This window comes from Corvus hawaiiensis, chromosome 2 (genome assembly GCF_020740725.1).
Source record: "Corvus hawaiiensis isolate bCorHaw1 chromosome 2, bCorHaw1.pri.cur, whole genome shotgun sequence".
Taxonomy (NCBI): domain Eukaryota; kingdom Metazoa; phylum Chordata; class Aves; order Passeriformes; family Corvidae; genus Corvus; species Corvus hawaiiensis.
Window position 1 is genome coordinate 85,214,879 of NC_063214.1, and position 13,139 is coordinate 85,228,017.

Genomic DNA, 13,139 nt, shown 5'->3' on the forward strand with positions numbered 1-13,139 from the left:
AGATTTTACAGTGCTACTGAAATGAGAAACCAGTGCTTGAGACTTTTTACAAGTGAAAATAACAGCATAAAAGGAAAAAACGTTATAAAAGGTGGAGAGTATTCAAAATATAATAATATTGAAAAAGCCAGGCTTATTCTTTTGAAGCAAATAATATTAAATGAACTGAAGACAAAAGGCCACTAGTTTCTTATATGTGGAAAGAAAATAGGCATTAATATCCCAAATAAACCCAGATCAGCAAATTTATGAAGTAATGTATGAACAGAAAATACCTGACATCAAAGCCATTTGTAATTATGGGATGGTTTACAAGGAGATGTAAAAAAAATGAAGACAGATTAAAAGTTTTAGAAAATGCAACAAAAGTTTTGTCAGTTTGTGCTGGTTTTAAAGGCTATTTTTCTGGAACAGATTTCTGTTTACCTTGAGTTCTTATGAAATGCAGGTGTCATCACTTGCTTAAACAAACCATATATTTTAAACTGCTATTGACATCATTGTCCATAGAAATCAGCTGAAATAAAAAAACCCAAAAAATGGCCCCAATTAAGCACATAAAATGGAAATATCTTTGATGCTTTAATTTTACTATGAAAAACCAACATATGGTGTTATGCTCATTATTATACAGATATATATATATATATTTACTCTGTTGTATCACTATGGTCAGAAGAATGAATTCTGTAATTCTTTATGCAGCAAGAAATCACAGGAAAAATTGCTTCCTCTTGATAGGATATGAAAATCTAGTAAGCCTCTTTCAGAGGTGTGTTTGTCTCATCTGACTTTAGACACCTACAAAAGAAAAATCCACATATGAGCTAATCACCTTAGGCACATTTAACATTCTCCTGACACACATTAGATGTCTACTTTAGGAGGAGATGAAGTCTGAATATAAACCCAAAAGGGCATTTGAAGATGGAAGTAAAATCATGGGCTGTGATTATAGGATTGTATCCCTGGGAGAGAGAAAATTTCCCCCTCTCCTTAAAAAATTATTAAGAAAAGTTTAGGAAATTAACATTGAAAATCCAGATGCCAGTATGAAAGTTCTTCAGATATGCTGCTGTCTAAAAATAGTTAATAATCAATCCTTTCCCTTCATATTCATATAAAGATTACAGTTTGGCACAACAATTATTTCCTAGTTTTCAGTAGTTGAGATTCTGCAAAGCTTTCCATGAGGAGGTTTCACAGATGATTTAATAGCACCTTGAAAATATAATACACTACTTCATAATGTAAAGGGTGCCATTAAATATTTAAAGATCAATGGCTTAAGATGGAAAATGCCTAACAACTTTTCTTGTGGAATTGTACCTCAACTATTTTGGGTCCATTTTAAATCTTAAGGGATCCACCTAACACCATAATCACTGAAAAAATGATGCAATAGTTACATCTGCACCAAAATTGCTTTAACCAGGTCTTGAATTAAAAACCCACTTGTATTATTACTGCAGAATATGAATTCCAATGTATCTGTAATGGCAAAATCTCCTGAAAAGCTATTAACCAGCAGAATTGCTTGGCTGAGCAAACCACCCTACTAAGCAATTTTGTGAAAATTAAAATTCATTTCCTACACAGTATAGTAGCTGGTTCACTATAGCCCTGGTAAATAGCTTTTGCTGTTGATGTTTCCCCTTTTTAAATTGAGAGAAGCAGTCATCCTATTTCTTTCAGTTCAAGAGCTTTAATACCAGCTGAGCAAAAGTGCTGAGGATTTGTGAGAGACATTTAGATTTTTATTTCATAAGTGTCTACCTGGTAAAACCAATTCAAGCCAAAGCAACAAAACTCACTTTTCATAGCCTTCCTTCATATTCCAGTGTGGAAAAAAAAGAAAGAAAAAGAAAAAGACTGATTTTTGCTTAGAGACCTCACAGATGGAAGAGTCAGTCATTATCTGAGTACTGTTATTCTGCTTAAGATCATAGCGCTGCTGTGGCTGTTTAGTCTGTCTTGAAGATTTCTTCAATATTTTGTAAAAAGATTACCCTGTGTCATACAAGTAACCAGCTTCTGCTAAAGAGTTGTATATCGCAAATTGACAGATTATCTCTGGCATTCCAAAAAAATTTTCTGGATCTCACAAACACGGGCCTTTCCAGCCTACAAGAACTGGATATCAAAATAAGCATCAGCTGTTCCATAGCTTCATATTCTTCTAATAAGCATGAACTTAATGTGGGTAGAAGGTGACACGTGTTGGTTAATCATTTCAGAAAAGATCTAGAAGTTTCCAAAGCACAGGTATATTTTTGATTTATACAATGGGAGGGGACACAGCAGAATTGAGGAGTGCTGCAAATCTTTTCAGTTTATAGCTGTTTATTTTAATTATGCTTTTGAAAATAGGCATAACATTAATGAAGTGAATGTTACTCCTTGCCAACTGAAGTGCTCACAGAGACTGACCTAAATGTCCAGAAGGTATCTCTGTGTCCCAATAAAGAGATATTGGAAATACCTCAATGAAAAGGATTCAGACTGCCTTGAAAATGATGACGTGCATTAATGATTCCAAAGCATTACTCCTAGTTTTTTTCAATTACTAAAAACTCAGAGATGAATTCTCTCCTTTGAAAACCAGCCCACAGTATTCCTGTCTTAATGTTTGAAATGCCTTTGACTCCCAAGATAAATGGAAAATTCTTTTCTTCTCATAGTACCCAGGAGATTTTATGTAGTGTATTACAAAATGGCACCAAAAAAAGTGCTTAGAGAAGGCATTAGGGAAATAAAAATGTTTTTCAACTAAGATGTATACTATTTAAACAACAGTACTGCATTTGGCAGATAATTAGTCTATGATGTCTTTTGAACTTTGAAAATAAATTTAGAAGGAGCAGATAATCTGTGATCTAAAAAAATGACAACTTTGACTGTTTGCTGGTTGCTTTTTTGTTTTCTTTTTCAGCCTTTGCTTAAAGATTTTTTTCAAAGCCAGTTTCCTAACAATGCACTCATAATTATGGACACATGGATAGGCCTTGAGGAAAACATACAGGTCTGCTCACCTATACACTACAAGAATTTTTTTATTAATTCATATTATTTTTCTTCCAATAAATGCTTTTAGCTAAGGTTGACTAAATTTTTTACCTTTAAGACCCTGCTTTGAATTGCCTATAATTGCCATATTTAAACTGTTAAACTGATACGTCCCATGACAGATGTCTACTCTAAGATGAATAATTTTGGAAAATTCCAGCAAAAATAGCTCACCAGTTTTGCAATTTTAAAGAAAGACATTTTTCTTTTTTTTTTTTTCCTCCATTAATGTGTTATTTTGAAGCAGTTAACTTGAATATTCTTGGTATTTTTGAATAAATCTCTCTTCACTTTACAATGGTGTCTTTGTAGAAATGGGTGCAAATGAAGTTCCAGATAAATTCTTAGCAACAAAAAGCTGTAGCAACAAAACAATCACACACACACACAAACACTCCCTTCTCACTGATTTTATTGGGGGTGAAATTATGCCATTTGGAGTTAACAATTTTATACTAACTACTAATATAAATTCAGTATTGTTCAAATATTTTCTATTTGTCTGTGGCTTACCTGTTTCTCCTCTTTTGTTGCCTTCCTCCGGGCCCTTGTACATGACGTTTAAGGCAGCAGGTACAGGAATCTGTGGACCCACATGATTAATCGTATAGATGGTTCAGTCAGCCTGGTGCCTCAGTACGCTGTCAGAAAGAGAAACCACAGGATCACAGTGCCAGGAAACCCTACCCCAATGAGTTACTTTCTTTTGCAGGTGGAGAGAAGGAAAGGAACAAAGGAAGAAAGGAAGAAAGACAGAAAGAAAGAAAAAGAAAGAAAACAATTAACACATAATACTTAAACCACTATTTTGACTCTAAAAATTAGTTTTTTTTAAGAAAACTTAATTTTCAAAAAAATTTTAATGGAATGAAATAGAGAACCATGATTAACACCTACATGCAGATACACTTTTTTTTTAGACAGCAACATCACAAAAACGTAACGTTATCATGATAACTCTTCTGTCTAATTTCTTTAATTTTCTTCTTAATGAAAGTACTTTTCCAAAGCCCTATTCCAACCCTCTGAGAAGATCTTTTTAGGAAAAGTAAAAGTGAACTTTTCAAAGAAATACTTTTTGGTATCCATGGTTGAAGTTGTGCTATTATTCATTCACAGTAGCTCATAATATGTTAGGCTTTAACTCTACCAATAGAAAGAAAATTGTGATCCCCATGAAAAATTTGCCTTATAGCAAAAATTGCAGAAGATTTTAATGGCTCTACAGATTATGACAGCCTAGTGTTCACAAACTAAACCTCCAGTTCAGTTCACACTGAAAATGTGTGTGCTTAACTCTGGTCACACAAACAGCTGTGGGCTGAGTCTACTCTCAGCTGCTGAGTGCCCTCATGTCCTCAGCACATGGGAAGAGTGCTCAGTGATTATGCAAACTTTCTTCCTGTGGCACCCACTCCACAAGTACATGTGCAAGTCTGTGCATGCAGAAGACAGTGCTTCACTGTGGAGCTTGAGCAGGGCTAAATTGTTCCCTTGCTCAGGGGAACTTGGGACTGTTTCTCAGTTTAGTAAAATAAACACAGCTTTAGAAGTTAGGAAGAGTCTTTAAGTGGTTAAGCATATATGTGAGTATTTCTAGGATCAAAAGACAGGTAGAATAGAGAAAATTAGTTGGAAAGTAAAAATAACCATTTGCCAGGTTAGGCTGTATAACGTTCTAGTCATTCTTGTCATGTTAGAGGTAAATAATTTGTTTCCCTGTACCAACACTTCATTCAGCCACAGTCTTTCAGAAGGGTTCCCATTTACCGCTGATTTTAAATTGTAAAGTGACAAAAGACTTTCATTTTACACATTAGATCTTCTTGATAAGTTTTTTTTTTTTTTAAAGAGAACCAATCAGTGTGTTGAAATGAATGGAAATCTACTACATATCATAATATTCAATCACCATTTAGCAGATAAATAATGAAGATGAAAGTTTCTTCATTTTCACTATACATCACTCCCTGCTCAAGTTTGCCGCTTCAGCAGCTCTCTGAAAAAGATATGTCTTGCAGCATGCCCTCAAGGGCATTAGTTTTGGACTATTTCAGATTAAAGAGACTTTCCTGAGAACACACTGCCAAGAATACTTTCTCTTTTACATCCAGAAGGATCCAGCTTGAGTGACACCTGACACATGTTGTGCTTGAAAAGGTCCTGTAAGACATATATGCCTGAGAAGACAATAATGGCTTTACAGAACAGTTCAGAAAGGGCATGCCCTTTCAGTCTTCATGGTCTCATCTGAATGTCCATCAGCTAAGGCAAGTGATTAAAATAGCCTTTACTGCTGTTTGACTTTATGCCCAGATGAGGTGCCTATCTCTCCAGTCTCTCTAAATTTTTTCCGTCACTCTGCTTCTGTTCTCCATTGAATCCCAGCCAATTCTCTTCCCCAGAAAAGGCACTTGGCACCCATAGCAATTAAGAATAGTCTTATTGCCTTATTAAAAGGAAGTTGCAGCAGCATCCTTTGCAATTACACAGTGCACCAGAAGGCACCATTCCAAAAGGTCAAACACTAATTGCTGTTACAGGAGGAATTAGCCTGATCAAACATAGATACCTAACCAATAGGTATCTACAACTGAAGCAGTTGTCCACCAGAGAGAAGAAAAAGACATTTTTAGGCTGTGGTTTATCTGACCTATTTCAGTCAGCTACTTTAGTTAATCATGTCCTGAAGAACCTTTGATTCTTTCTATTGACGCTAAAGAGAGACTTCAGTATGCAGCTCACATGGAGGCATCAGCCCATCTAAAGGTAGGTGAGGTAAAGCCTGTGCTGATGAATGTGTGCATCAGAGCAGGCTGTAAAGTCAGATGGAAGTTCTGTGTCTCTGTGTGTGATTAGACTGAATACTTCCATCTGGAAATGGTAGAAAGAAGTACCTTTCTAGCTTCCTAGAAACAACTAAGTTAGTGGGTACTTTGCCTTTGAAACCTGAAATTGACTTTTACAAAACATCCTTTTAAATTACGTGAACTTTAAATTAAATGAACTTTCAACATTAAATTACATGAACTGGGTTGGGATTTCTACAGACACAGTAACTCTAAAATATTAATGTATCTTATCAACTTCAGAGCTGCTTCATTAGCACTTATACATGGAGGTCATCTTCATAGTCAGAAAAGGAAAAATAAAAGCCAAAACCTTTAAATTAGAATGTCTTAGATCATTGAAAAAAAATGAAAAAAAAATTCAACCATGAATGCTTATCAAGTTTTTAATTGTTTTAAGCACCCAAGTTTGAAAATAGAACCTGGTTTGCTTGTTGATTTATGTTAGGACATTTCATTGGGATATTTATGTGTCAGTTATGCAGATCTTGGTTGTATGAAACTTAATCTTTCTGAAACTTAAAATTTGTAGGAAGTACCTTACATTTAATCACAAAGTCTTTGGCAGAACTTCAAATCAGTAAATTCTGATTATGTATATACGGTAATTCTGCATATATGGATACACACAGTATGATTTACTTGTGCAATTTCTGGTTTGTGGTATTTTAGAAAAATGAAACAAGAACACAAATTAAACTCCCATAAATTCCTGGAGTCAAGGAAAACCTGAGAACTTCATAATTCCTTCTCACTTGTTGCCTTTGACTGGTAGAAGTTACAGTACTAACATTAAATCTGTCATTTCAATTTTTTATCTGTAGTGGATGCTGAAATTAATTTTAAGTCAGCTGTGAGTTACAGCAGTAACATAAAATGTTCCTTTGTCTCAGAAAGTGAGGCCTTGATAATTTTTCTGGCTCACTATATAAAATTAACATTTAAAAAAGAAGTAAAAACCTGAACATCATGATGTGAAACACTTGATATTGTTAGTGAAAATGTCTTTCACACACAGTCATTTCCAGAAAAACAGGGTCAGAAGAAGCAATGCTTACAAGTTTGTATAGAAATAGATTTATTGTGAGAGTAAATCTATTTCTGATAGAAATAGATTTCAGAGCTAAAGCCCCCAGCATCCTTGAACACTGTAGCATAGGTAGACCAGGTTGTACATCACCATGCAGCACCACATATATGTGTCTTACAAATCTGACTTGTGTGTCTACTTGCAGAGGAAGAGTGTTCAACAGTAATGGACTTCTGTCTTGGAATAGTTTCCTAGAGACAGCTCAATAAAAGAATAGATCTAGTTTGTAGATATGTGATGTGGACACTTCTGCAATGTTATAGAAGTCACCGTATGCTTTCTGTAAAGTAACAGCTCAGAGGTCATGATGATGGGGTGATATGGTCAGAACAGCATTTATCTCCGTAAACTTAGGGTGAAAACTCACCATACAAGCAGTAATTTTAAATTATTGCACTTAAAAGTATCTTCAAAATAAGTGAGTGCACAAATAAATGTAAGTTTCTATCTTGGTTCAAGATGAGCATGATAACTACCAGTTGTAGTAGGATATATTTCTGAATATTGCTTCCAAAGATCAAAAAGGGGTGTTTATCCTTTGTACAATGTTCAGTAAATGCAGCAAAGAAAGGGTGTCTGTATCTTGTTATGAGCAGAAACCTAGGGGTTGTTTAATTCTATAATAAAGAAACTTCTTCAGACTGCTTATAGTTATTCTAATGGCTCTGTCTCTAATGGCATGCTTTAAAGTTGTAGTTGATTGTATTTTAAGATCTTGAGTAAGAGGGCAGCAGTTTTATTTTGGCTCATGGACTAGGATGAGAAAAATCAATTTTCTGTCAAGAAGACAGAACTTGTAGTGTAGAAGAAAAATCTCTAAATACATACATTGGCTTTGTGACAGCAGAAAGTTAAAGAGGAATGAAAACATAGACATGCATATTGTATGCCACACTGCATAGATGACACATCAGAAAGAGTTTAGTTTCAGTGTCTACTGAAGCTAACAAAGTAGAATAATAAAGACAATTGTACTTCAATGTGATGGAGAACAAGGCCATGTCTAATATCTCAATGAAAAGGTAATTTTAAAAAAACCCTTTAACTCAATAAAAAAAATTCCTGCATAATGATGACATCTGCAAGCAATAATTTCCTTTGTGATTTAATTATTGTTAACTATTGAGCAATTCATCCTGTTTGCATTTCAGCTTCTGGAGTTTTCCCTGACTAGCGTACTGGAGGGAATATTACTGGTATCACAGCAGGTGGCACTATTTCCTTCATATTCGTTCTGACTCTGACTCTTCAGACACAGAACACAAAATAATTGAAAGTATTGTATTTCATGAGATCTATGAAACTGTGTTCATTACAAGGTCTGTTGGCTGAAGACCAGCTTGAGGGTCTCCGAGTCTTCTTCTTATTCCAGTACCTGCCCAGATACTGCTGAACTGGTGTTCAGATGCATAGCTAAGTAACATACAACTGAGAGCAAGGACAGCTAGGAAGTGGACTGTAAGTTCAAATTGCCTCCTTTCTCTTTCTTTTTTTTTTTTTTTTTTTTTTTTTTTTTTGAGAAACTATCATGTCCTGGGGTTGCTATTTCTTGGAACAGAAGTGAGAGTAGACAAATTAGATATTACCTGAGGTCCTGCCTTGTTGGGAGATAAAAAAGTCACCTGTCTGGTGTCTTTGATGAGAGCAAGACTAGGAAGTACCTTAAAGGTGTCTTGGTAAAAAAAAGAGCCTTTTCATTGGGGGTTTAGAGAGCTGTAATCTCATAATTTGCTGTCTAAAGCTAGAGTTTATGGCAAAGCCAAATTTTTCCACAGTGCACCAGTCTTGGCTTTACTTTACGTCTTCCATCTGGATGAAAAACTCTTAAGGCCAGAAATGCTTGTGCTGCATGTTTAAAAAGAGTAATGCCTAACTATCCTACACCCTAAAATACTGAAGCCTTGATGCTAAAATGCACAGTATGGTGTTTGTTGTGTGATTGATACAAACTTCGTACCTTGTCATGGCAAATTCAGCCCACCCTGAGGGGTAGGAATAATTCCTACCATACCCTGACAAGATAAGCAGGACTTGTGTTAGGTAGGAAAAATGTCTTTTTAGGACTAGGAGCTTCTATTCTGTTTGATATGTGCAAGTGTTTTGTTAATTAATTACATGAAATCTTGATTGAACTTTTCTCTTTTTTTGTCCTAAAGCTGTGTCTATGACCACAGAAGATTGAATATGTGGTGGTTATCTAAGAAGAGATTGCTACACAAGGGTGAGGCATCTGGTATCATCAGGACAAATTGTATTTGCAGAATTTAATTATTTAATTTAACAGTTTCCCATTTTGTATTTTCCATACTCATCTTTATTGAAAATGAGAAGTACAGAATGGATTACATCAAATTATTGAAATTAAGTGTGTCAAGATTTAAGATTATTTATGTCCAGAATCAAGTAGCAGATTAAACAACTAGGCCAAGATGTGTCCTGAGGTTTTATCTTTCCTGCCAAGGTCTTCTGCTTTCCCTGTGCCTTCTACATGAATTAATTTAACTGTATTTTCTTCCTCCAACTTGATAAATATATTGCTCTAGAAAAGAGAGAGAAAATTAATTAAATTGACAGTTATGAGCCCATTCTAAGGTAATGGTGTTGAGTTGTTATTAAGTGAGGTGAGGCCTTGAGCTAGTATACTCTGGAGTTCTTTTTGTGTAGACATCTTTTCAATTGTCAAAAAGAAATTGGTGATTTTGTTTGCTTTGAAAAAGAAAAAATTATTAGAATTATAATGTCTATTGTATCACAGGTTTCTACTGTCTGTCAAAATCTGCACTCTTTTGGCACAAATATTTTGCAGTGGGTAAAGCCAATCTGAAAGCATCTAAAAAATAATGTTGGAAAAATTCTGCTACTAACCAACAGGTTGACTTTGCGAGCACATACTGAATTAATTTTCTTAAGAATACATTCAGACTGAAAGTTGTTTATTATGGAGAGTTGAGTTGTATTTTGTCTATGGGTCTATTTGCATGCAGAGTCGTCAATCTTACTAAAAAGGAAAATTTTAAAATCAGAGGAATTTGGCTTCTGTGTACGAGGGCATAGTTGGCTACTGCGACATAGTATAAAATAAAAATAATTTAATTCGGCCAAATGTTGTACAAATGATGTTTCTTGTTCCATGAGTTATGCAATGGTTAATAGTTATTAACTCTCATGAAGATAAAAGCTTGTATATCAGTGCACACTTGGCTCCCAAAATCCAAGTCAGTCAGCTTTAGCAGCTATGAGGATGAGAATCTGGAGAGTTGCCCTCTGCACAAGGGACTGAGGTAGTACTGGTGCTTGCTTCAATGTAGTTTGCTACACCCTGGTGACTGAAGTGGATTGACTCTTTTGCCTGTCCTTTTAGTGGGAATTAACCATGTGGCCTCAGTTTAGAAGCATGCTTAATTCACAAAATCTCATATTGGGTTCTTCCCTTGTCACAGTGGGTACAGCAGCTGTGACAGATGACACAGACTTATCGTCAGTTGCTCCTTGAGGCAGCTGGAGCTAGCAGAGCACAGTGATAAGGGTCAAAATCTGCTCAGGAGAAGTTCTTTTATTTTGCTTGTCACACTTCTGTACTCCCTAGGACTGGGCTAACAAAAATGATAATGCCTCAGCGACAGAGAGATTAGGGCTTAAATGAGGCAGTGTGCATCACCTCCAAAAATTTATAGCAATGTCTTCAGTCCAAAATGGAGTACTTAAGCTGCATGGTTTTGGACAGGTGAGAACAAAACCTCCTAATTAAATACACTGACCAGTGCACTGCTGGAGTCACTGCTGAACAGTGGAGACTACCGCTCCTTTCCCTAGCATTCCCTTGATGGTTTTTGAAATGGTGCCTTTGCATAGATCTCTTTGTCCTGTATAATCAGTGGAGGGGGGTGGATGGCCCTGAAATGTGATTTATGTCAACTTTCAACTTACCTCCTTCCACTGGTGACAGGGGGAGTTGGATGACTTAATTAGACTGGACATCTAAACTGCAGCTGGCAAAGTTAGTAGAGGTGGTGCTCTCTCAAAATGACATCAATCTAGAGAAAATATCAATTTTATCTTAAAAGTAGATGGGATAATTCAATATTTCTGAATTGATCTTCCTAAGGTTAAAAATGACAGGAATGAAAAAGAGGCAGAGGCTCCTAAAAATATGGAGAATACTGCACTGTGATATGGAGAATTTTAAACAGAATTGGCCAAGCAAATAACTAAAATGCGGAATGAGATTAATCAAATCATATGCAATCCTGCTGGAGAAAAAACTTAAAATGAAATAATATTAGAAGAGATAAAATGTTTGTGCATTTTATGTGGATGATTGTATTTAAAAAAATAGCAGAGGTTGTAATGAGCAGTAATTTCAATCAGAGCTTCAAAAGCAGTACTTGAGTTGCTGAATAGCAGTTCTAAATATGGTAAACAGCAAAAGAGCCATCTCCTCTACTGTAAAATTAAAAAGGTTCATTGAAGCTAAAGATGCTATGATGACTTGCATCAGCTGAAGAGCTGCCCCATGAAGTTTATCAATTCCATATTGAAATATAAATTGGAAGGCATGTATAATAATTACTTCAGCTGCTTCCTGTCAGACAGTGTTTAAACCTGCATGCTGTATCTAAGGGCTGCCTCATCCAAAAGGGTCCAAGAAGGAAGCCAGGGTGAGGAGAAAAAAAAAAGAGAGAAAAAAAAAAGAATTTGTCTATTTTACAGGTGGAAAGAAAGACAAACTACTCCCTATTCTTCACAGCACATTTTTAACAGAGTGCTTCAGCATGGACTTTGATTATATACTAACACATCTAGACTAATCTTCAAACAAAGAGTTGTAAAAGCAAAGGATGCAGGCATTAGCATCAGATTTGCCTAAACCACTTAATAATCATGTTGCAGCACTCTGAACAAGCTGCAAGCTTGAGAGTAGGGAGTGACAATAATCAGGCATCATTGTCACATAGACAGATGCCAGTCTGGAAAGTTACCACAGAATGAATCAGATTAAGCCTTTGCAGCTTGGCTAGTGGAAAAGGATATTGGAGGACATATTGGTGGCTTTTGGCTACAGCAAATGACAAAATTAGTTACTTTTCACATTACTTCATGAGGATCCTCTTCCCTCAGGGAAAAAGGATTTTGCTCATGAATACCTCTTCCCTTACAATGAAGAGACATAAAGTTTTACTTCCTCAGTTCTTGACATACACATCTCATCTTTTCTGTCTTCAGTCCTACCCTTTACACGCACAATTTGTGGCTTTATATATGTATATATATATGTATACACACATATATACACATATATGGATATAAGGTACATATATATATATATATCAGTTTCTCGGCATATCTTGCAGTGATCCAATCTTTACAGAAAACAATTTTTAAGTGGACCTCTCAGATTCCTTAAAGACATAACATTAAGGAAATAAATGACAAATAATCATAACCCCCGTCCCTGATTAGGATAGTGAAAACAGTTGGTGACATGTATCTTTTATACAATTAATTCATCACTAATCATGGAAAGTATTCTACCATTTTGACTTAAAGTTTTCTTTTTTTTTCTGATCACAAAGTAATTATAAAATATATGCAGGCAAAAAAACCCCCACCACTACAATGAAAAGAACACTTGTTCAGATCCTGTAACAATTTAAAAAGACAAAAATGTAACAATTTAAAAACAGAAAACTTAAAAAAATTACTTTGGGTAGAGGCTTAAACAAAGTACATAAGGTATTTCTTCTTTTATATTGTTAAGATGCTTTTACATCTATTGTTCTTAAATCAGCCTGTGTTTTCAGGGTGCAAGAAGACACTTGATAATATGAACAGATTTCTTCATAATGTTCCTTGGAACATTTACTGGTGAGAACTAAGAAGATACAGGGCTGTGAATCTCTGGCACCACGGGTTCATAGTCATCTCTGTACAGTGGAAATAGATACATCCAATTCTGATTGCAAGATATGGAATGGGACTGGTGTCTTCTCTGAATGATATTACCTTAATGTCGCCATCATGTGAAAAACATGGAAGGGAGGAGAAGCGTCTTATCAACTCCTGCCTATTCAAATAAGAAAAAGACTTTTAGGAGCTAGGACAAAATGCTGGAGGTGAGAAGTTGAGAGAAATGT

The 13,139-nt window shown here is 35.4% G+C and overlaps 1 long non-coding RNA gene across 1 annotated transcript; it reads left to right on the top strand.

Moving 5' to 3' along the window:
* The first annotated feature begins 5,752 nt into the window (after positions 1–5,752).
* LOC125321248 lies at positions 5,753–12,875 on the top strand. Its single transcript, XR_007201500.1, has 3 exons — positions 5,753–5,835; positions 9,162–9,226; positions 12,807–12,875. It is a non-coding gene; the product is annotated as an uncharacterized LOC125321248 (long non-coding RNA).
* The last annotated feature ends 264 nt before the right edge of the window (positions 12,876–13,139 follow it).